The sequence below is a fragment of the Pristiophorus japonicus genome, chromosome 6 (assembly GCF_044704955.1).
Source record: "Pristiophorus japonicus isolate sPriJap1 chromosome 6, sPriJap1.hap1, whole genome shotgun sequence".
Lineage (NCBI taxonomy): Eukaryota > Metazoa > Chordata > Chondrichthyes > Pristiophoridae > Pristiophorus > Pristiophorus japonicus.
The window spans coordinates 190047931-190071331 of NC_091982.1; the positions used below are offsets into that span (position 1 = coordinate 190047931).

The window sequence follows — 23401 nt, forward strand, 5'->3', positions numbered from 1 at the left end:
CACAAAATATCAGTGTTGCCCATTTTTTTCCTATATATATTTAATTACATTTATCCATATTAAATTTCATCTGTCATTGCCCCACCTATTTACATATTTTGTCCAACTCATTTTGTGTTTCTTGAGCTGTCTCCTTATAATCAACTTCCCTATTAATTTGGGATCAAATGCAACCAATTAGGTTTTGGCTAAGCTTTGGTGACCTCTGCAATTCTTTTAGAAAGAGCCAGTGGAAAAGATTACTAGAAATCTGTTATATGGATATGTTATATCATTAAAACAAATAAAAGCAGTCCAAAAATATCAATTGTTTCACAACACAGAAAAATTCCACAATAAAATTCACAATATTAGGCAGCAAGTATATGGAAAATGCCAGTAACTCCAAAATGAAAGTCAATCTGCTTAAAATGCAGGGAACCACAACAGAAGTGACCTTCTACCATTCCAAGTGGCTGAGGCTAAGGTTCTAATCAATAGAACTAATCAAGAGAACATGAAAGAAATGTAGGAAATAATTCACAGAATTAATTGTTAAAACAAGTCAGTCGAAATAACCAGTTGTTGCAATTTATTCTTTCAATGAATTCTAATGGATAAATTGTACCTAGAGGCCGAATCAACAAAAAAGGTTAGTGCAAAAATCTAATTACAAAACTATTTAAAGGAACAAATAAGATAGTGCAAAACTAATTACAGAACCAATTTTCAGAACTGTGATTGACCAAATGTTGAAAGTATTATTATCTGATTGGCATCAAATTTTCAGCTTGTGAAACAGAATAACACCTAGTGCAATGGATGATGATTGAGGTGAAGCATTGAGAAGGAATCAATTCCTGATTCATGAAACAATAGAGTGTAAGAGAAAAGACGAAAATAAACAGATTGGTTTCTGAAATAGGGCCTACATGATGGAGTAAGCTGGGCAGGTTGAAATTACCTTTTTGGTTCGACATTTATATTTTTACGGGGTAGACTTTCCTCAAGGCCCTCACTGCCCGATTGCTGCCCAGAAAATACAACCAAGCTTCAGCAGTTAACGCCGGCGAAAGTTTCCACTAATTAGGTAATTAAAAGTGCCCGGCAAGAAAATGGTTCTTACATCAAGATTCTCGGCGGTTTTTGGGTGGTTACAGCCAAAAGTAGTGATAATGGTGGTTCTTAAATTTAAAAAAATAATAATCCGAGGCTACAGTTGGGCCGAGGGAGGGAGGAAAATTCAAAAAATATTTTTTCACTTAAACAAAAAAAAAGTTATAAAACATTCTCAAGACACTTTTAAATGTAATTGCCATTTTAGAATTTTAAAAATAATTATAAAAACTTTAACTTACCTTTCTTTGCAGGGTACTAACCTACCGCCCTGTTCAGGCAGCATTTCATGGGTGGTTTCCTCGGCGGTGCACATGGGCGGTTTGCTACCCGGCGGTCTTTTCAAAATGTGGACGGAACTCTTTAAATAATAAAGAGGAAACTTTCGCCAGGCAGTTTTTCATCAAAAAACAGCTGTACTGCTGAGAAAACCACTGAAAATGAAGGCTAAATTTAGCCTTTTAATGTTTTATATACTAAGTAGTTGTGAGAGCAGAAACAAGTTGCTGAGCCAGTTTACAGAAAAGAGCCTGTAAGAACTGATCAATAGATTTGGTTAACAGAACAAATAAATACCACAAGACATAAATGCACATTAAGATATAATTGTAAAATCAAATCTCCACAACAAACCTGCTGAAATACAGATGTAAGGAAAATACCCTGTAAATTTCATGAAATATGTTCTCAAAATGGAGCTTCAGCTTAAAGATGTCCACGATATGGAGTCAGTAGTTACATTGAATGCTGGGAAATGGCTGCAAAATCAAAACTAATGAAAACCATAAAGATGTATATTCAAACAAAACATGCTTCCAATTTGCTTCCAATTTCCACCTTCACATGGTCCATCTCTGACTTTTCCCTTCCCTTCATCGACTTCTCCGTCTCCATTTCTGGAGATAGGCTATCGACAAACATCCACTATAAGCCCACTGACTCCCACAGCTACCTGGATTACACTTGCTCCCACCCGCTTCCTGTAAGGACTCTATTTCATTCTCCCAGTTTCTCCATCTCCACTGCATCTGCTCCGACGATGCCACCTTCCATACTAGTGCTTTCGATATGTATTCCTTTTTCCTCAACAGAGGATTCCCCTCTATCATAGTTGACATGACCCTCAACCATGTCCATTCTATTTCCCGCACTTCTGCTCTCACCCCTTTCGTTCCCTTCCAGAACAACGATAGGGTTCCCATTGTCCTCACCTTTCACTCCACCAGCCTCCACATTCAATGGATCATTCTCTGCCATTTTCACCATCTCCAGTGTGATCCCATCACCAAACACATCTTCCCCTCCCCTCCCCTTTCAGCATTCCAAAGGGACCACTCCCTCTGTGACACCCTGGTCCATTCCTCAATCACCCCCAACATCTCCTCCTCTTTCCATGGCACATTCCCGTGTAAGCACAGGAGATGCAACACCTGCTCTTTTACCTCCTCCTTAGTCGCTGTCCAGGGCCCCAAACACTCCTCCCAAGTGAAACAGAGATTTACTTGTACTTCACTGCTCATGATGCAATCTCCTCTACAATGGGGAGATTGAACTCAGATTGGGTGACCGCTTTGTGGAACACCTCCATTCAGTTCATAAGCGTGACCCCGAGCTGCTTGTCACTTTAATTGCCTGTCACTTTAAATGCGGAGAATTAAAGCCTGTCACTTTAATTATTCGCTCCACTCCCACTGATCTCTCCGTCCTCGGCCTCTTACACTGTTCCAATAAAGCTCAACGTAAACTCGAGGAACAGCACCTCATCTTTACAGCCTTCTGGACTCAACATCGAGTTCAACAATTTCAGACCAGAACCTCTGCCCTTTTTATTTCACATGGCAGCTGTTGATAATTCTGGCATTCTAATTTACAGCTCATCTAGACTCATCTTTTATTTCTTAACTTGTCCCATTACCATCTCCTTTTGCCTTGCATGATCATCCCTTTACAAAAGCAAAATACTGTAGATGCTGGAATCGGAAATAAAAACAGAAAATGCTGGAAATCTCAGCGGGCCAGGCAGCATCTGTGGAGAGAGAAACAGAGTTAACGTTTCAGGTCGATGATCCTTCGTCAGAACTGGCAAATGTTTAAAATGAACAGATTCTTAAGGAGCACTGAAAGGGGGAGGGGAGGAAAGAACAAAAGGGAAGGTCTGTGATAGGGTGGAAAACAGGAGAGATTAGAGAGACAAAAGGGATGATGGGCCAACTTGAAAGGGTAATGGTCGAAGTTAGAAAAAGGTGCCATAGGAGACTATCATCCCTTTTGGCTTTTAATCTCTCCTGCCTGCCGCCCTATCACAGACCTTCCCTTTGTTCTTTCCTTCCCTCCTCCTTTCGTTGCCCCTTCAATTGCTTAAAATCTGTTACATCTCTAACTTTTTTCAGTTCTGATGAAAGATCATCAACCTGAAACATCAACTCTGTATCTCACGGCACAGATGCTACCTGACATGCTGAGTATTTCCAGCATTTTCTGTTTTTATTTCAGTTTTCCAGCATTTCAGTATTTGGCTTTTGTGTTGGAGCAAATGTGGGACTTGGCATGCCGAGGATTAAATGCCTGCATACCTTATGGGACTTTCAGGTCACTTACATGGCTGTTAAAAGTGATTGACACAAAAAGACATGAAGCTTTCTGCCACATTTGTCATCCAGAATGGTCAATTGAATGGAAAGGGGGTTTTATTTGAACTTCAGGTATATAATCACACCTCTCCACTGATCCTCTTAGATTCTCATTGTTTAGTTAGAAGAAGATTCTCTTTGACTTCTCTAGTTTTCGTCTGTAGTAATCTTTACCTAACAGAAAGAATATCTTCACAAGAATATCCAGGACAGAACGTAAGAGGTTATTATAAGTTAAATTGTACAGCTATAGCTGTCGTTTACAGGCAGAGCAAGATGTGTCAGTTAGTTGTATGTACTTAATCTTAATTAGACTTATTGTAGCACCTCAACCATCAACCTAATTGAGGTCAGTTTAATTCAACACAGGAACCTGACATTTTCCTGATCGACATGACTCAGCTCATGCCACATGGTGCCTTCACACTCCAAGCTAATGGGTCAGCTAACATCATGAGGTACAGCGAAAAATATGCAGTAAATAGCAACATTCAAAGGTAGCCGGAATGTAGTTATTCTTTTATTTGTTCTTGTGATGTAGTCAAAGCTGGCAAGGCCACATTGATTGCCTTTAATTGCTTGGAGAAGGTGGTAATAGACCATCTTTTGTCATGATTGCTTTTTACAACTGAATGGCTTGGTAGGGCAATTCTGAGAGACCATATGCCCTGGTTTCCGGGGACAGTCCCTGAGCCAGTTCATGAAACCCATCCCCGAATAACCTAACTTTTAATTTCTCGTGCTGAAATATGACGGACAGCACACATCATCATCCTAGGCACTCCCTCGGAATCACGGAAGACTTGCTTCCACTCCCAAAGTGAGTTCTTTGATGGCTGAACAATCCGATACGAGAGCCACAGACGCTGTTACAGGTGGGACAGACATTCGTTGAGGGAAGGGAATGGTGGGGTTGGTTTGCCGCGCGCTCCTTCCGCTGCCTGCGCTTGACCTTTTCACGCTCTTTGCGTTGAGACTCAAAGAGCTCAATGCCCTCCCGGATGTACTTTCTCCACCTCGGGCGATCTTCGGCCAGGCTCTCCCAGGTGTCAATGGTGATGTCGCACTTTACCAGGGAAGCTTTGAGGGTATCCTTATAATGTTTCCGCTGCCCACCTTTGGCTCGTTTACCATGAAGGAGCTCCACATAAAGCATTTGCTTAGGGAGTCTCGTATCTGGCATGTGAACGACGCGACCTGCTCAGCGAAACTGACCGAGTGTGGTCAGTGATTCAATACTGGGGATGTTAGCCTGGATGAGGACACTGATGTTGGTGTGCCTGTCCTCTCAGAGGATTTGCAGGATCTTGCGGAGACATCGTTGGTGATATATCTCCAGCGACTTGAGGTGCCTTCTATACATCGTCCATGCCTCAGATCCATACAGGAGGGTGGGTATTACTAAGCCCTGTAGACCATGAGCTTGGTGGTAGATTTGAGGGGCGGGTCTTCAAACACCCTTTTCCTCAGACGGCCGAAGGCTGCACTGGCGCACTGGAGGCGATGTTGAATTTCCGCTTCAATGTCTGCCTTTGTTGATAAGAGGCTCCCGAGTTATGGGAAATAGTCCACGTTGTCGAGGGCCGCGCCGTGAATCTTGATGATTGGAGGGCAGTGCTGTGCAGCGGAGACAGGCTGGTCGAGGACCTTTGTCTTACGGATGTTGAGCGAAAGACCCATGCTTTCATATGCCTCAGTGAATACATCGACTATATCCTCGAGTTCAGCACAGATGCAGGCGTCATCCGTGTACTGCAGCTCAACGAAAGAGATTGGGGTGATCTTGGACCTGGCCTGGAGGCAGCGTAGGTTAAACAGCTTCCTATTGGTACTGTAGTTTAGTTCCTCTCCAACGGGGAGCTTGTTGATTGTGAGATGGAGCATGGTGGCGAGGAAGATTGAGAAGAGGGTTGGAGCGATGACGCAGCCCTGTTTGACCCCGATCCGGACGTGAATTGGGTCTGTAATGAATCCGTTGGTAAGGATCAAGGCCTGCATGTCGTCGTGAAGCAGGCGAAGGATATTGGCAATCTTTTGGAGGCATCTGAAACGGAGGAGGACGCTCCATAGACCCTCACAGTTGACAGTGTCAAAGGCCTTTGTAAGATCGAAGAAGCCATGTATAAGGGAATTTTTCCTGCAGTTGTCGCATTGCAAAGATCATGTCCGTTGTGCCCCGTAGGGGACAAAATCCGCATTGTGATTCCGGGAGGAGCTTCTCGGTCACAGGGAGAAGACGATTGAGCAGAACTTTAGCGACAACTTTCTCAGGGTCATCAAGGCTGTGAGGCGCTGGCTTTATAGGGCTCTCTTAGCTGATTCTCGAAGTGCCCCGGCATTAACTTTTTGTGGAACTGCTTCTGCTGTCCCCTCGCTTTGGGGCTATGTTGATGTTGATGATGGATCGGATTAGGCGGTGGTCCGTCCAGCAGTCGTCAGCTCCTGTCATGGCGCGGGTGATGCGCACATCCTTGCGATCCCTGGCTCGGATGATGACATAGTCAAGCAAGTGCCAGTGTTTGGAGCGAGGTTGTTGCCACGATGCCTTGTATTTGTCCCTCTGGCGGAACAGGGTGTTGGTGATGAGGAGTTCATGTTCTAGACATTTTGTCAGGAGTAGGCTACCACTGGAGTTGGCTTTCCCTACCCCCTCTCTGCCAATCACGCCTCCCCAGAGGGCTGTGTCTTTGCCGACCCTGGCATTAAAGTCACCCAGGAGGATCAATTTGTCGCCCATGGGGACGCGGGACAAGGATGTCTCGAGGTTGAAATAAAAACTCTCTTTAGCCTCACTCGTTGCATCGAGTGTTGGGGCGTATGCACTGATGACTGTGGCACGTTGGTTCCGGGATAGGGTAAGACGAAGAGTCATGAGGCGTTCGTTAACCCCACAGGGGGAATCTTTCAGGCGGTTGACCAGCTCATTCTTGACGGCAAAGCCGACTCCATGAAGGCGGCGTTCTGCCTCTGGTTTCCCTTTCCAGAAGAAGGTGTAACCTCCACCATGTTCCTTCAACCGGCCTTCCCCTGCCCGCCAGGTCTCGCTTAGGGCGGCGATGTCAATGTCAAAACGTCTGAGTTCCCAGGCAACTATGGCAGTGCAACATTTCGTCCTATTGCTGTTGTAATTGTCCATGAGGGTTCTGACGTTCCAGGTCCCGAACTTCATACTGACGAAGTGGAAGATGCCTGTGCGTGAGTTCTTTTAACGTGGGGTGGCCGCTGCACACCGGCAACCACACGGGCTTAGCTGAGCAAGGTCTTGGTCCAGTGGCAAGGGAGTCCTAGACAACTGGAGTCCAGGCAAAGCTCTATAAGTCTAATTGCGAAGTGTTGGTCACAAGCTCGGTGCCGAGTAGCGCCATTGATGGTAGATGGCGCGAGGCTTGGTTGGGGGGCAGGTATTAGGAAGGTCACTTCCAAAGTTATTTTAAAAGTTAAAAGTTGATGAAAATTCCCAATTTGTTTTAAAAGTTTCTAAGAGTTGTTAAAAAGTCTTAGATGTAGATCAATAATAGTTTATAAAAGTTTCCCCAATTGTTTAAAAGTTAAGATTGATTAAAAGTTTTTTTAAAAGAAGAATTAAAAGTCGATTAAAAAGTTTAAGATGCAGGGGTCCCTCTGGGCCGAGGTAGAAACAGGTCAGTACAGGGGTCCCTTCAGCCTGGGACAGAAGCGGGCCGGCGCAAGGCCCACACAGATCCATCGGGCGAGCACACCAGGCCGAAGACAGCTTCGTGGGTTTTTTGGCATCGACCGACTCCAAGCCAGTCGGGGCTGCTACCCTCACTCTCCTTGGTTTGTTGTTCGTTTTCCTTGGTGTGTGTGTCCCGGGCGGTGCCGGGCTCGGTCCCCGGGGGGGTGGGGGGTGCTGCTCCTCACAGCATGTGGCCTCGCTAGACAGCTCGGGTTGCAAGCCTCGAACAGGAGTCGCAGGTCGGTGCGAGGTTCTTTCGGCCCGGGGTAGAAGCGGCCGGCGCGAGGTCCCTTCGACCCGTTGCGTAAAGGTGGGATCTGTCATGTATTTAACCACCTTGCAATGATATAGTCATGTAACTGTAACTCATGTACACTGTACCTGTACCATAGAAATGCACACCCTGACCACAGGGGGTGAACTTGTGGGAGACACTCCTCACCTGGGTTTCCAAGTATAAAAGGGGAGGTCCCATCCAGGGTCAGCACTCCTTGGTCCTGGCAATAAAAGTGAAGGTCACAGAGTGTCCGTGTCTGATATATATATGCCTCGTGTGAGTTTGTAGTAAGGTGCAGGGACACTACATTTGGCGACGAGAAACGGGAATCACCGAACCACGAGGATGGCCACCGGTGGCACAGAGGAACGTTACTGTGTGGGTGAGGACTGGGACGACTTCGTGAAAAGACTCCAGCAGAGCTTTGTCACAAAGGACTGGCTGGAAGAGACAGCGGCTGACAAGCGGAGGGCGCATCTACTGACCAGCTGCGGACCACAGACGTATGCGCTGATGAAAGACCTGCTCGCACCCCAAAAGCCAGTGGACAAGTCCTTTGAAGAGCTCAGATAGCTGATCAGTGAGCATCTCAAGCCGGCGAGTAGCGTACACATGGCCCGGCACCAGTTCTACTCTCACCGGTGTCGGGAGGGACAAAACGTCTCAGACTTCGTGGCGGAACTGCGGCGCTTGGCCAGTCTCTGTAAGTTCTCCGATGCCTGCAGGGGGTGATGTTAAGGGACTTTTTCATCAAGAGCATTAATCATGCCGACATTTTCAGGAAGCTCAGAAAGACTAAGGACTTGACTTTAGAAGGGGCAGCGTTGATAGCTCAGACCTTTATGGCAGGGAAAGAGGAGACCAAGCTAATTTACACACGCACCCCTGGTCCAAACGTGGCGACGGACCGGGGAGTTAACATGGTGAACGCGGCTCGGGACCCCGCAGGCAGGCAAGGGTATTTTGAAACCGCCCAGGCAGCAACAGGCTCTAGGGTGGGCCTGCAACAAGGACAATGGAAAGGGGATTGGCAATTCATGCCATCTCAAGGAACAATGTGTCTCGCGATGGGACCATTAACACCCACCATCAGAGTGCTTAGAAACAGCCAAATGGGCAATCAGAGAGGAATGCCTGGTAATAGTCCTTTTGTTAACAGCAATCTCAATCTCAGCTCATGCTGGAGGTGCGGGGGTAGACATACTGCGAAAAGCTGCAGATTCCAGCAATATACCTGTAGGATTTGTAATGTCAATGAACACTTGGCCAGATGTGCAAAAAGGCAGTAGCGAGGCTAATCTGCGAGACAGAGGAACCAGACGAGGGGTCTGCAATGCAGGATGAGGCCTGGGGTAAAGCCATAGATGCTGAAGTTCAGCGGGTTCATGTGGCTGACGTCCACAGCTCATACACTAAAACGCCACCCATGATGATGAAAGTCTTACTGAATGGCATCCCAGTGCACATGGAGCTAGATACGGGAGATCGTCAGTCACTCATAAGCGCCCAACAATTTGAGAGACTATGGCCACACAGAGCTAGCAGGCCCAAACTAGAACGCATTCAGATGCAGCTATGGACGTACACCAAAGAGATCATCCCAGTGCTGGGCAGTGCAAATTGGTGGGAACACATAATGAATTACAGAACAGGCTGCCACTCTGGATCGTTCCGGGAAATGGCCCCGCACTTTTTGGGAGGAGTTGGCTAGCTGAGATGAATTGGAAATGGGGGGATGTGCACGCCATTTCATCTGTGGAGCGAAGTTCATGCTCACAGGTCCTGCAAAAATTCGGGTCACTGTTTCAACCTTGTGTCGGAACGTTCAAGGGCACTAAAGTAGTGATACGCATCACTTCGGATGCCAGACCCGTGCACCACAAAGCCAGAGCGGTGCCGTATGTGATGCGTGAAAAAATTTAATGTGAACTGGACAGGCTGCTCAGAGAGGGCATAATTTCGGCCGTTGAATTCAGCGACTGGGCAAGTCAAATCGTTCCCGCCCTCAAAGCAGATGGCTCGGTTAGGATTTGTGTCGACTACAAAGCCACCATCAACCGAGTATCGCTGCAAGACCAATAGCCGCTTCCGAGAGCGGATGACCTTTTTGCCATGCTGGCAGGTGGTAAGCTGTTCACGAAGTTGGACCTCCCTTTGGCCTACATGACTCAGGAATTGGCTGAAGAATCCAAGCTTCTGACCACCATCACGACGCACAAGGGATTATTTGTCTACAGCAGGTGTCCGTTTAGCATTCGTTCGGCAGCAGCCACCTTTCAAAGAAACATGGAAAGCTTGTTCAAATCCATTCCTGGAATGATTGTATTCCAAGACGACATTCTCATAACGGGTCGAGACACTGAAGAACACCTCCACAACCTGGAGGAGGTGCTACACCGATTGGATCGGGTAGGCTTGCGGCTGAAGAAGGCCAAGTGTGTGTTTTAGGTCCCAGAAGTCGAGTTTTTGGGCAAGAGGGTTGCCGCAGACGGGATCCGGCCCACGGAATCAAAAACGGAGGCGATCGGCCAGGCGCCCAGGCCTGGCAACACGTCGGAGATGCGATCATTCCTGGGACTTTTGAACTATTTTGGGAACTTTCTGCCGAACTTAAGCACATTGTTGGAGCCATTACACATGCTCTTGCGTAAAGGTTGTGAATGGTTTTGGGAGGACTATCAAGAACGGGCTTTCAATAAGGCGAGGAACTTGCTGTGTTCCAACAAACTGTTGACTTTGTATGACCCTTGTAAAAAATTGGTTTTAACATGCGATGCGTCATCCTACAGGTTTGGGTGTGTGTTGCAGCAGGGTAACGATGATGGCCGAATCCAACCTGTGGCTTACGCCTCCAGGTCGCTCTCCCAGGCAGAGTGTGGATATGGCATGGTCGAGAAGGAAGCACTCGCGTGTGTTTACAGTGTGAAAATGATGCACCAGTACCTTTTTGGTAGACAGTTCGAGCTAGAGACGGACCACAAGACGTTAATATCCTTGTTGTCCGACAGCAAGGCTTTCAACGCCAATGCGTCAGCTCGCATACAGCGCTGGGCCCTCACGCTGGCTGCGTATGACTACACCATACGGCACTGGCCAGGCACTGAAAATTGCGCTGAAGCGCTCAACAGGCTCCCACTGGCCACCACTGAGGGGGCGTCGGAGCAGAACGCCGAGATGGTCATGGCCGTTGAGGCTTTTGAAACTGTGGGCTCCCCCAACACAGCCCACCAGATCAAACTCTGGACCAACAGGGCCCCCTCCTATCCATGATAAAGAAATGTGTCCTGACTGGAGATTGGGCGCCCGCACACATGGCGCGCCCCGAGGAAGTCAGACTGTTTCAGAGACGGATGGATGAGCTCTCCATCCAAGCTGACTGCCTGCTATGTGGCAGCTGGGTAGTCATGCCCCAGAAAGGAAGGGAAGCGCTCATCAGGGAACTCTACAGCGAGCATCCTGGCATTGTGTTAATGAAGGCCATTGCCCGGTCACATGTATGGTGGCCGGGGATTGAGTCAGACCTGGAACACTGGGTTCGCAGGTGCACGATGTGTGCCCAGCTGGGCAATGCCCTCAGGGAGGCCCCACTCAGCCCATGGCCCTGGCCCACCAGACCATGGTCACGTATTCACCTAGACTATGCGGGCCCATTCATGGGGAAAATGTTCCTGATCATTGTCGATGCATATTCGAAGTGGATCGAGTGCATCATATTGAACTCGTGCACGACATCCATCACTGTGGAGAGTCTGCGTACTGTTTTCGCGACCCATGGCTTGCCGGACATCCTGGTTAGCGACAATGGCCCGTGTTTCACCAGCCATGAATTCCAGGGGTTTATGTCGGGCAATGGTGTCAAGCACGTCCGGACAGCGCCGTTCAAGCCGGCTTCCAATGACCAGGCGGAACGGGCGGTCCAAGTCATAAAACAGGACATTGCTACGCATCCAAAGACCCTCCCTTCAGTACCGCCGATAGCGCCTCCTGCTGGCCTACAGATCCCACCCGCACTCGCTCACGGGAGTCCTGCCAGCGGAACTCCTCATGAAATGCACGCTAAAGACGCGGCTGTCCCTCATTCACCCAGCCCTGGCAGACATTGTTGAGGGCAAGCGCCAGTCCCAAACCAAGCTCCATGATCGAAACTCAAGGGGGAGGTGTATAGAAATAGATGACCCGGTATTTGTTCTTAACCATGCTTTGGGACCCAAGTGGCTTGAGGGCACAGTAACTGGCAAAGAAGGAAATAGAGTCATGGTGGTCCGACTAAACAATGGGCAGATATGCCGCAAACACTTGGACCAAGTAAAGAAAAGGTTCAGCATAGACACGGAGGAACCTGAAGAAGAGCATGAGATGGCACCCACACCACTGCCAGCGGACGAGCAACAAATACAGCTCTCAGCATGCACAGTCCCTGCGGCCAGCCCGGACAGGCCGGAATCACCTCAAATGACAGAGATGTGTGCTGAGGCTCAGCCACCAGAGCCACAATTGCGGCGCTCTATGAGAGAGCGTCGACCACCTGACAGACTTAACCTCGAAAACAAAAAGACTTAAGGGGGGAGGTGATGTCATGTATTTAACCATCTTGCAATGATATAGTCATGTAACTGTAACTCATGCACACTGTACCTGTACCATAGAAATGCACACCCTGACCACAGGGGGTGAACTTGCGGAAGACACTCCTCACCTGGGTTTCCAGGTATAAAAGGGGAGGTCCCACCCAGGGTCAGCACTCCTTGGTCCTGGCAATAAAAGTGAAGGTCACAGAGTGACCCTGTCTGATATATCCATGCCTCGTGTGAGTTTGTAGTAAGGTGCAGGGACACTACAGGATTGAACTGAGCAAACGGTTGGCTCCAGCCCCGGCAGCCTCCTTCACACAGAGGGTGGAGCTCTGAATCTCAGACCAAACAGCAGGTGGGTGTCACAGTGTGTTAGATGCACACATACACTGTATCATTCACCCTAAATTGGTTACACAGTTCCTCCCCCCTGCCAACCACTGCCACCGTAAGCGGCAACTGATCAGAAAGCCAGCCCTGAGGCGAGCTCGGCAGTGTAAGGTATGGTCTATTGGTTAGCATCAACTTCAATCGAGCACCAAAGGGGGCGGCACGCGCTGCCAGAGAGTTCGGCTGCGCTCCCAACCCAGCTTCGTTCAACTACCAAACCCCCACGTTTCTCCCCTCTCCTTTCATTATGGGATGTACCAGTTTGAATTGCAGGCAGTCGCGAGTCAATTGGTCGGCGGGCTTCTAATTTTATCACCTCCTATGCTCCCCCGCCATATTCGAAATGGTTGCAATTTGGAAGCCAATTGGTTGGCCGGTCGGTGATGGTTACGCCCAATGATTTTGTTAAAATATGATGTGTTTATTTTGGAAAAAAAAGCAGTGAGTGATGCTTGAGCTCAGCGGAGACAAAACGACAGGTGTCAGCAAGAGCCTGCAGCAGTGCAGCCATTGGGTATGAAAAACTGACCCCCCTGAACAGTGTTATTGTATTATTTATAAATGGTGTCTGAATGTACTTCAATAGTGTGACGTTACAACTGCGGTAATTATATGCACATTTGTTTTGCATTTGCAGTGTATATGTGCAACGCTACACTGCACAACCTACATTTTCCATCCTGGATACTTTGCTGTGCTCCCCAGTTTAGAAAATATGGTTATCCTTGGATTCAATTATATTGTGTGGGTCTGGAGACAGCACCACACAATCTTGCATGTTTGCATCTGGTAAATAAAAGAGTTATGGCTTATAAAAGGCCTAAACATTATCCATACAAACAGGATTTTTAACTGTGTCAGCAACTCAGTTAACTGACTCCAGTGGTTCATCCTGAAAATGTACTAATTTAGCATGCAATCTCCTTTAATTTAAATTAAAAGTAATAAAACTATTGTGAGATAGCAACCCATTACTGCTTTATCTTAATAGTTTCTCTATATTGTTGAGTCATTTGCTGTTTTCAAAATGGTCATAAAAAAAAGTACTCTGGGGAGAGGTGATCCAGACCTGCATAGTCATTAAAATATTGACTGAACAATATACGAAGAAGCCAACCTTTTATTTTATCGCTTGTTTATTTAAAATTTGTACTTGGAATATTTTGTAGCTCAAGAAATATAAAATGGATTGTAGACTTGGATCCAAGAAAGTACAATAAGACTCCTGATGAAATTCAGTTTTAGCGGGGCTCAAACGGTAGATCAGCAGCCTGTTACACCCAACCCAATTTACCAATAGAAAGGAAAATTGGATGGGATATATAATAAGCGACTGATCCACCAGATTTTCACCCATGGCAAAGTTCAATTTCATGCACATTATTCGTCCTTAAGCCTGAACATCTGATAGAGCTCATATATTTACAATACAAATCACCGCACACGCAAATACGTGTACGTCAGTTAAATTAACACAACATTGAAAGAATGACAAGTATTACAGGCAAACAGTAATTGGGGTCAATTTTAACTAGTGACCAGATGCCCATTCTGCTGGTAAAGTAGTCACTGTCATTTTGAGGGCCCGGCCTCATCTCTGCCATTTCCCGGTTTCCCATTATTAATTCCCCAGTCTCATCCTCTAAAGGACCCACGTTTACTTTAGTACTCTCTTTTTGTATACCTGTGGAAGCTTTTACTGCCTGTTTTTATATTTCTTGCTAATTTACACTCATAATCTATCTTTTTATTATTTTTTTAGTAGCCCTTTGCTGGTTTCTAAAAATTTCCCAATCCTCTGGCCTCCCACCAATCTTTGCAACATTTTATGCCTTTGTTTTCAATTTGATACCATCCTTAACTTCCTTAGTTAGCCACAGATGGTTTGTCCTTCTCTGAGTCTTTCTTTTTCACTGGAATATATTTTTGCTGAGAGTTATGAAATATCTCCTTAAATGTCTGCCACTGTTTATCCACCGTCTTACCCTTTAATCTATTTTCCCAGTCCACTTCAGCCAACTCTGTCTTCATACCTTTGTAATTGCTTTATTTAAGTTCAGGGCACAAGTTTGTGAACCAAGTTTCTCGCCCTCAAACTAAATTTGAAATTCTAACATGCTATGATTACTCTTCCCTAGAGGATCCTTTAATATGAGATCATTAATTAACCCTATCTCATTACAACATTACGCATAGAATACAAGAGCAGGGGGGGTTATGTTTGAATTGTGTAGAGCACTGGTTGGGCCACAGCTGGAGTGCTGCATGCAGTTCTGGTCGCGGCATTACAGGAGGGACATGATTGCACTGGAGAGGGTACAGAGGAGATTTGCGGGGATGTTGCCGGGAGTGGAGAATCTTAGCTATGAAGACAGATTGGATGGGCTGGGTTTGTTTTCCTTGGAGTGGAGGAGGCTGAAGGGAGACCTCTTTGGGTGTGTAAGTTTATGAGGGGCCGAGATATAGTGGATAGAAAGGGCGTATTTCCCTTAGCAGAGGGGTCAACAACATGGGGGCATAGATTTAGTGTGGTTGGTAGATGTTCTAGAGGGGATTTGAGTGGAAATTTTTTCATGCAGAGGGTTGTGGGGGTCTGGAACTCACTGCCTGAAAGGGTGGTAGAGGCAGAAACCCTCACCACATTTAAAAAGTATCTGGATGTGCACTTGAGGTGCCGTAACCTGCAGGGTTACGGACCTCGAGCTGGAAAGTGCGATTAGGCTGGCCTCTTGATGGCCGGCACGGACATGATGGGCTCAAATGAGCTCCTTCCATGCTGTAAGATTCTAGTTAAATTTAGCAGGCTATCAGCGAGGTGTTAAAACAGGGCTGCTGATTGGCTATCACCCATTTTACACTATCGCACAAAGTCAAAACCTACCCCATGTGTATTCAAATTCAAATCGTAGTTAGGGCTCCAGATGTCACAGGCTGTGATGCCCATGTTGATGAAATGTTCTTGTGCAACCTGATCATGTAGCACTATCTTAAATGAAATACATTGCAGAGAAAACTGCACCTCTGCAGCTTCTTTGAATTTCATGCGATGAGCTAATCTGTTCAACAAGTGGTCCTGCAAAATTCCAAAATCTTGCAGCAGGGATGTTTATCTGAACTCAGCAATAAGGGTTCCGGCCCAGAAATTGGACAGTGCCCGAAAACAGGCACGGGGATCTGTTGAGCGATCATCCCAGGCCCGTTCCTTCCGATGCAGTCAGCAGGCAAAAGTCTTGCTTCCTGTTCATTTAAATAATAGCAACATGCAGCCGAGCGCTGAATGCGCTGTTGAGTGGCTGCACGCCTCAGTAGGGGGCCAACTTCGTGCAAGGCGAGCACCATTTAAAGGCAGCATGGACCTCTTAAAGGCAGCCTGGACCTCTTAAAGGGGAGGTGCATTCTAGTTGCAGCAGGTGCTAGAAGTGGTTGGGGAGAAGAATGTGACCAACCAGAAGATGTACTGATGGCACAACAGGGCAGAGAGTGGGCTCCAAGATTCTTTGAGGCAGCCCTGGAGGCCTTGGTGCAGGACGTGAACAGGAGGAGAGAGGTCCTGTATACACAGGGGGCCAGAAGGCCCTCCAGATAAACTCTAAGAATGTAATGGGAGCAGATAGCCATCACGGACAATGCCAGCAGTGTAACCCCGAGGACCTGCATGCAGTACTCCAGGTGCGGCCTCACCAATACCCTGTACAGTTGCAGCAGGACCTCACTGCTTTTGTACTCCATCCCTCTCGCAATGAAGGCCAACATTCCATTCGCCTTCCTGATTACCTGCTGCACCTGCAAACTAACTTTTTGGGTTTCATGCACAAGGACCCCCAGGTCCCTCTGCACCGCAGCATATTGTAATTTCTCCCCATTCAAATAATATTCCCTTTTACTGTTTTTTTTCCCCAAGGTAGATGACCTCACATTTTCCGACATTGTATTCCATCTGCCAAACCTTAGCCCATTCGTTTAACCTATCTAAATCTCTTAGCAGCCTCTCTGTGTCCTCTACACAACCCGCTTTCCCACTAATCTTTGTGTCATCTGCAAATTTTGTTACACTACACTCTGTCCCCTCTTCCAGGTCATCTATGTATATTGTAAACAGTTGTGGTCCCAGCACCGATCCCTGTGGCACACCACTAACCACCGATTTCCAACCCAAAAAGGACCCATTCATCCCGACTCTCTGCTTTCTGTTAGCCAGCCAATTCTCGATCCATGCTAATACATTTCCTCTGACTCCGCGTACCTTTATCTTCTGCAGTAACCTTTTGTGTGGCACCTTATCGAATGCCTTTTGGAAATCTAAATACACCACATCCATCAGTACACCTCTATCCACCATGCTCGTTATATCCTCAAAGAATTCCAGTAAATTAGTTGAACATGATTTCTCCTTCATAAATCCATGTTGCGTCTGCTTGATTGCACTATTCCTATCTAGATGTCCCGCTATTTCTTCCTTAATGATAGCTTCAGGCATTTTCCCCACTACAGATGTTAAACTAACCGGCCTATAGTTACCTCATACCTTACATTCATAGCTTCACCTTATCCTCACACACTTAGCACTGCTGCAAGCCTCACAACCACATCTCACAGCTTATAGATACTGCTAGCTATTCAACCATGAGAGGCACTTTGACCCACACTCATTGACAGACTTGCCTCTCTCTTGTAGGATAAATTGGCTCATTACTGGAGGTAGCAAGGGCTACCTGCAGGGAGACAAGCGTGCCTGCATGAACTAACCCGCCCCCTCCCACCATTGGAGGAAACGATACTGGAGATTATTGGAGCAGCCATCGCTGAGTCCATAGCCAGCGACAGGCCTGAAACAATCCAAGATGATGGTATCCAATACCTAATCCTCCTTCTCACATCCTACTTCCCCTTCATCCCACAATCTCTTCTGATTTATAAGCTGCAGATGGTGTAAGCGTGAAACTCTTGCTTTCCCCCCTCACCTCAATGCAACCCTACCCTTGTCCCTTTCTCCATTCAGATAACCAAGAACTGCAACCTGACCAGGCTGTGGTGAAGGAGCAAGAACTGCAAGAGGAAGAAGGAAGTGATGCTGAAGACGCACCAGCTCAGATACTGATACTCCCGTACTTTAGAGAATAGGTTAGATATGGGATCTGCACGCGGTGAGACACCGGGCACAAGTGGCCTGCAGCCAGGCAGGGGGGAAGGGTAGCGTAGATGCCAGCTCCCTGGAGGGCGCAATTACATATAGGTTCTGCTGCAGTGGACTCAGTTGAGGACCTCAATGGGGCAGCCTACAGAAAAAGGTTGATGGTTATGCACAATGAAATGCTTGGTGCATTGGCAGTCCTGCCAGAAAGCCTGAATACAACGTCAAGGGGCATGGAGGAGACCGGCATCAAACTTGCACAAGGCTTTGCGCAGTGCTTGGAGCCTATCCTTTCCAGCATTGAAGAGATGGGCAACTTCATTAGCACACTTGTGGACCCAACCATGATGCAGAGTCAGATGGCCGACGTTTCAACTTCCATTGCAGCATAAGCAGACGTTACCCACCGTCTGATGTGGTAGCGGAAGCTCGGACTGCTGTCATGCAAGCTCAGACTGCTGCCATCATGGTTGGGTCTGCTGCGGTTACCAGTGCTTTCAAGGTGTCACAGCAGTCCATCAATCTGTCCTCCAACAGATTACTAGGATAGCCGAGGCACCGCACTGGGAAAGTGGCAAGGGCTCTGTGGAGCTCGAACCTGATGTCCTCTCAGGATTCCACCTGCTTCTCTCTGGCAAGAATGAAATGTATTCACCTCTCTTTGCATACAGAGCTTCAGTGACCTCCCTGATGGAACAGTGCATGGCAAACTGGGAGATATTAGAAAAATCACCCGCCGCCCTCGTCCTGCTCTGAGGCTGCAGTTCTGCCTGCAACAGGTGGCAGATTTCAGTGAGCATTTCCTTAGTGAAGCAGAGACGTCACATGCACTGTTCCTCGCTGAGGTTGAGGTAGGAGAATTGCTTCCTGAAGATCGTGAGTAGATAAGGCCTCCTGCTGAGAGCACTTTTCTCCCTCCTCCTCCTCTCTCTTCGAGCAGTTTGTCTTTTGCTCATTCTCCCTGTCATGCTGCAGGCCAACGGGATACAAACTACTGCACCCGTGTCTGGGAACAACTGGTCTGAGCAGAAGCCTTGAAGTAACCTGCCACCCCGCTCCCTGGACATTTCAACATCTGCAAATAAGATAACAAACCACTGAACACTTCTACAACTCACCAAGAGCCAGTAGATATCAATCAGCAGCTAACCTGAAAGCAGTTGATTATCCCTTTAAACAGCACTGGTGGTGGGTCCTACCTGATGTTGAACACATATTCAGCTGTGCACATTTAAGGGATAGCATTAGCTACAGTGTTGAGGTTGAAAATGGCAGGGCTGGCGTCAAATCAGCGTTGCACGCTGATTGATGTCACGATCTGCGTACTCTGCATACTTCCAGTGTTCGTTCCCAGAGCCTGTGCTAATGACCTCACCAAAAAGGCATCCTGTGCAGCCCACACCAGAAGTGCGCGCACAGCGCGGATGCCCTTTTGGACTCAAGTCAGCACTCGTAGCGCCTGCCATGTATTCAACTATCAGTGTAACCCATGTATAAGCTGACCTAAGTTGTACACCTTGAGAACACTGACCACAAGGCGGTGAACTTGTGGGAGACACTCCTAACCGGGACTTTCAGGTATAAAAGGGGAAGCTCCACCCACCTTCATCACTTGAGGTCTTGGGAATAAAGGTAACTGGTCACAGAGTGATCTTCTCTCAAGTATGGGCCTCGAGTGCATTTAGACTGTAAAGTAAGGACATATCATGGGCGACGAGAAACTGGGATTTAAACCACGCGAGCATGGCCACTAGCAGCACAGAAGAGAGGTAATGTGTTGGTGATGATTGGGGCGACTTTATTGAGAGACTACAGCAAAGTTTTGTCACTAAGGAATGGTTGGGACAGGATTTGGCTGACAAAAGCAGGGCTCATCTCTTGACTGTTTGTGGATCCAGAACGTACTCCCTGATGAAGGACCTTCTAGCACCAGAGAAGCCGGTGGACAAGACGTTCGAAGAGCTCAGTAAATTGATCGGGAAAAACCTTAAACTGGTGAGCAGCATGCACATGGCACCGGTTTTACATGCACCGGCGGAAAGAAGGGCAAAGTGTTCCAGACTTCGTGGCAGATCTCCGGTGACTGGCGAGCCTATGTAAGTTCACAAATGCATGCACAGCGGAGATGCTGCGAGACTTTTTTATTGAGGGCACCGGGCATGCTGGGGTTTTCAGGAAACTGATTGAAACCAAAGACTTGACCTTGGAAGCGGCAGCTCTGATAGCTCAGACATTTATCTCAGGGGAGTAAGAGACCAGAATGATGTATGGCAAAAATCTTGGCTCAAATGCAGCAAACGACCGAGGAGCCAACATTGTTAATGTGGCACACATTTCTCTAGGCAGGCAAGGGCAATCGGACATGCCCCAGCATGTAGTCGAACCCAGAAGAAGAATTCAACAGAGACAATGGCTAGCTGAACGGCGATTCATGCCATCGCAATGGACAATGCGGCCAGTAATGGTGCGCTTAAGGACAGTTACAGAGACAGGCAGAGACAATCGACTGGTAATGGACCTTTTGTTTCCAACAACGGGGCCTCCAGCTCATGCTGGAGGTGTGGAGGCAAAAACCCAGCCAGAGCTTGCAGGTATCAGCAATATACCTGCAGAAACTGCAACGTCAGCGGTCACTTAGCGCGTATGTGCAGGAAGCCTGCAGCCAGGTTGATGTACGAGGATGACGGGCCCGATGTAAGCCCTACGAGGCCAAATGAATACTGGGGGAAATCGCTGGAAGCTGAAGTTCAGTGAGTTCATGTGGAGCACATATACAGTTCATACACCAGGATGCCACCGATAATGATGAAAGTGCTCTTCAATGGCATTCCAGTATTAATGGAGCTAGGCATGGGGGCCAGCCAATCCCTGATGAGTATCAAACAGCTCGAAAGGTTGTGGGTGTCCAAGGCCAGGAGGCCAAAATTATTGCCGATTGACGCACAGCTACGGACATATACAAAGGAGATCATTCCGGTGCTAGGCAGCGCCACGGTAGTCGTGACCCACAAAGATTCGGAGAACAGGTTGCCACTCTGGGTTGTCCCGGGGAACAGTGCCGCACTACTGGAGAGGAGTTGGCTTGCTGTCATGAACTGGAAATGGGGCAATGGCAATGCAATTTCTTCTGTGGAGCGAGTATCATGCTCACAGATCCTGGACAAATTTGACTCATTATTTCAACCTGGCATTGGCACTTTCATGGGGGCCAAGGTAGTGATTCACATAAACCCGGACACCAGGCCAGTACGCCACAACAGCAGTGCGGTGCCGTACGTGATGTGGGAAAAGATAGAATGCGAATTGGACCGCCTGCTGAGGGAAGGCATCATCTCGCCAGTCGAATTCAGTGACTGGGCGAGCCCAATCGTGTCGGTGCTCAAGGCGGCTGGGTCGGTCAGGATATGTGGCGATTACAAGGCCACCATCAATCGGGTGTCACTCCAAGACCAGTACCCGCTACCGAGAGCGGAGGACCTCTTTGCGACGCTTTCCGGTGGCAAACCTTTTTCAAAATTGGACCTGACCTCAGCTTACATGACCCAGGAGCTGGCAAGTGAGTCGAAGAAGCTGACCACCATCACGACACGCAAGGGGTTGTTTGAGTACAACAGATGTCCGTTCGGGATTCGCTCGGCCACCGCGATCTTCCAACGAAATATGGAAAGCCTCCTCAAGTCAATTCCAGGAACGGTGGTTTTTCAGGACGACATCCTCATTACAGGTTACGATACTGAAGAACACCTCCACAACCTGGAGGAGGTGCTACGCAGACTGGACCGGGTAGGTCTGCGACCAGGCGGGATCAGCCCTACTGCATCCAAGACGGAAGCGATCCAGAGAACACCCAGACCCCGTAACACGACGGAGCTGCGTTCGTTCCTGGGGCTCCTGAACTATTTTGGTAACTTTCTTCCCATATTGAGCACGCTGCTAGAGCCGCTACACGTGCTCCTACGCAAAGGTCGCGAATGGGTCTGGGGGGACAGCCAGGAAAGGGCTTTTAATAGAGCACGCAATTTGTTATGTTCCAACAATCTGTTAACGCTATATGACCCATGTAAGAAACTTGTGTTAACGTGCGATGCGTCGTCCTATGGTGTCGGGTGTGTGTTGCAGCATGTCAATGCCAAGGGTCAGTTACAGCTGGTAGCTTATGCCTCCAGGAGTCTGTCCCAGGCAGAAAGGGGCTACGGGATGGTAGAAAAGGAGGCGCTCGCATGTGTATATGCGGTAAAGAAAATGCACCAGTACCTGTTTGGCAGGAAATTTGAGCTGGAGACAGATCACAAACCCCTAACGTCTCTTTTGGCTGACAACAAGGCCATAAATGCAAATGCATCGGCCCGCATACAGAGGTGGGCACTCACGTTAGCTGCCTATGACTACAAAATTCGGCACAGACCGGGCACTGAAAACTGCGCTGATGCACTCAGCAGGCTCCCGCTAGCCACCACTGAGGGGGTTAACGAGCATGCTGCTGAGATGGTCATGGCTGTTGAAGCTTTCGGAAGCGAAGGCTCACCCGTGACAGCCCGTCAGATTAAAGTCTGGACAAACAGAGACCCGCTATTGTCTCTAGTCAAGAAATGTGTCCTGAATGGGGACTGGGCAGCCACATACAGGGCATGCCCTGAGGAATTTAAACCATTTCACAGGCGCAAGGATGAACTCTCAATTCAGGCCGATTGCCTACTGTGGGGAAACCGCGTAGTCATGCCCCAGATGGGCAGAGAGGTGTTCATCAGAGAACTCCACAATGGGCACCCGGGCATTGTCACGATGAAGGCAATTGCCAGGTCACACGTTTGGTGGCCAGGGATAGACGCAGATCTGGAACTTTGTGTTCGCAGGTGCAACACGTGTGCCCAGCTGGGCCATGCGCCCAGGGAAGCCCCCCTTAGCCCCTGGCCATGGCCCACCAAGCCTTGGTCACGCATCCATGTGGACTACGCAGGTCCTTTCATGGGGAAAATGTTTTTGGTTGTAGTAGACGCCTACTCCAAATGGATCGAGTGTGACATTTTAAATTCAAGCACATCCTCTGCCACGGTAAAAAGTCTACGGGCAATGTTCGCCGCCCACGGTCTACCGGACATCTTGGTCAGCGACAATGGCCCGCGCTTCACAAGCACTGAATTCCAGGACTTCATGGCAGGCAATGGAATTAACCATGTTAGAACAGCATCGTTCAAGCCGGCCTCAAACGTCCAGGTAGAACGAGCAGTGCAGATAATCAAACAGGGGATGCTCAGATTCCAAGGGGGTTCCCTACAATCCCGCTTATCACGCCTCCTGTTGGCCTATAGATCTCGACCACACTCGCTCACAGGGGTTCCACCCGCAGAGCTACTAATGAAAAGGACGCTCAAAACCCGATTATCCCTTATACACCCCACCATGAAAGAAATTGTCGAGAGCAGGCGCCAGTCACAATATCACTACCATGACAGGAATGCGAGGGCGCGATGTATTAATGTAAATGATCCTGTTGTTGTCCTCAACTACGCTGCAGGGCCCAAATGGCTCACAGGCACTGTGGTTGCCAAAGAGGGAAATAGGATTCTAGTAGTTAAACTTACCAATGGACAAATCTGCCGCAAACATGTG

The 23401-nt window shown here is 48.0% G+C and overlaps 1 protein-coding gene across 1 annotated transcript in view; it reads left to right on the forward strand.

The window, feature by feature from the left end:
* The first annotated feature begins 12939 nt into the window (after positions 1 to 12939).
* Positions 12940 to 23401, forward strand: part of LOC139265334 (jerky protein homolog) — a 44336-nt gene continuing 33874 nt past the window's right edge. Inside the window, exon 1 of the mRNA XM_070882302.1 lies at positions 12940 to 13174. The gene's annotated coding sequence lies outside the window, so the exon portion shown is untranslated. The remainder of the gene's footprint in view (positions 13175 to 23401) is intronic.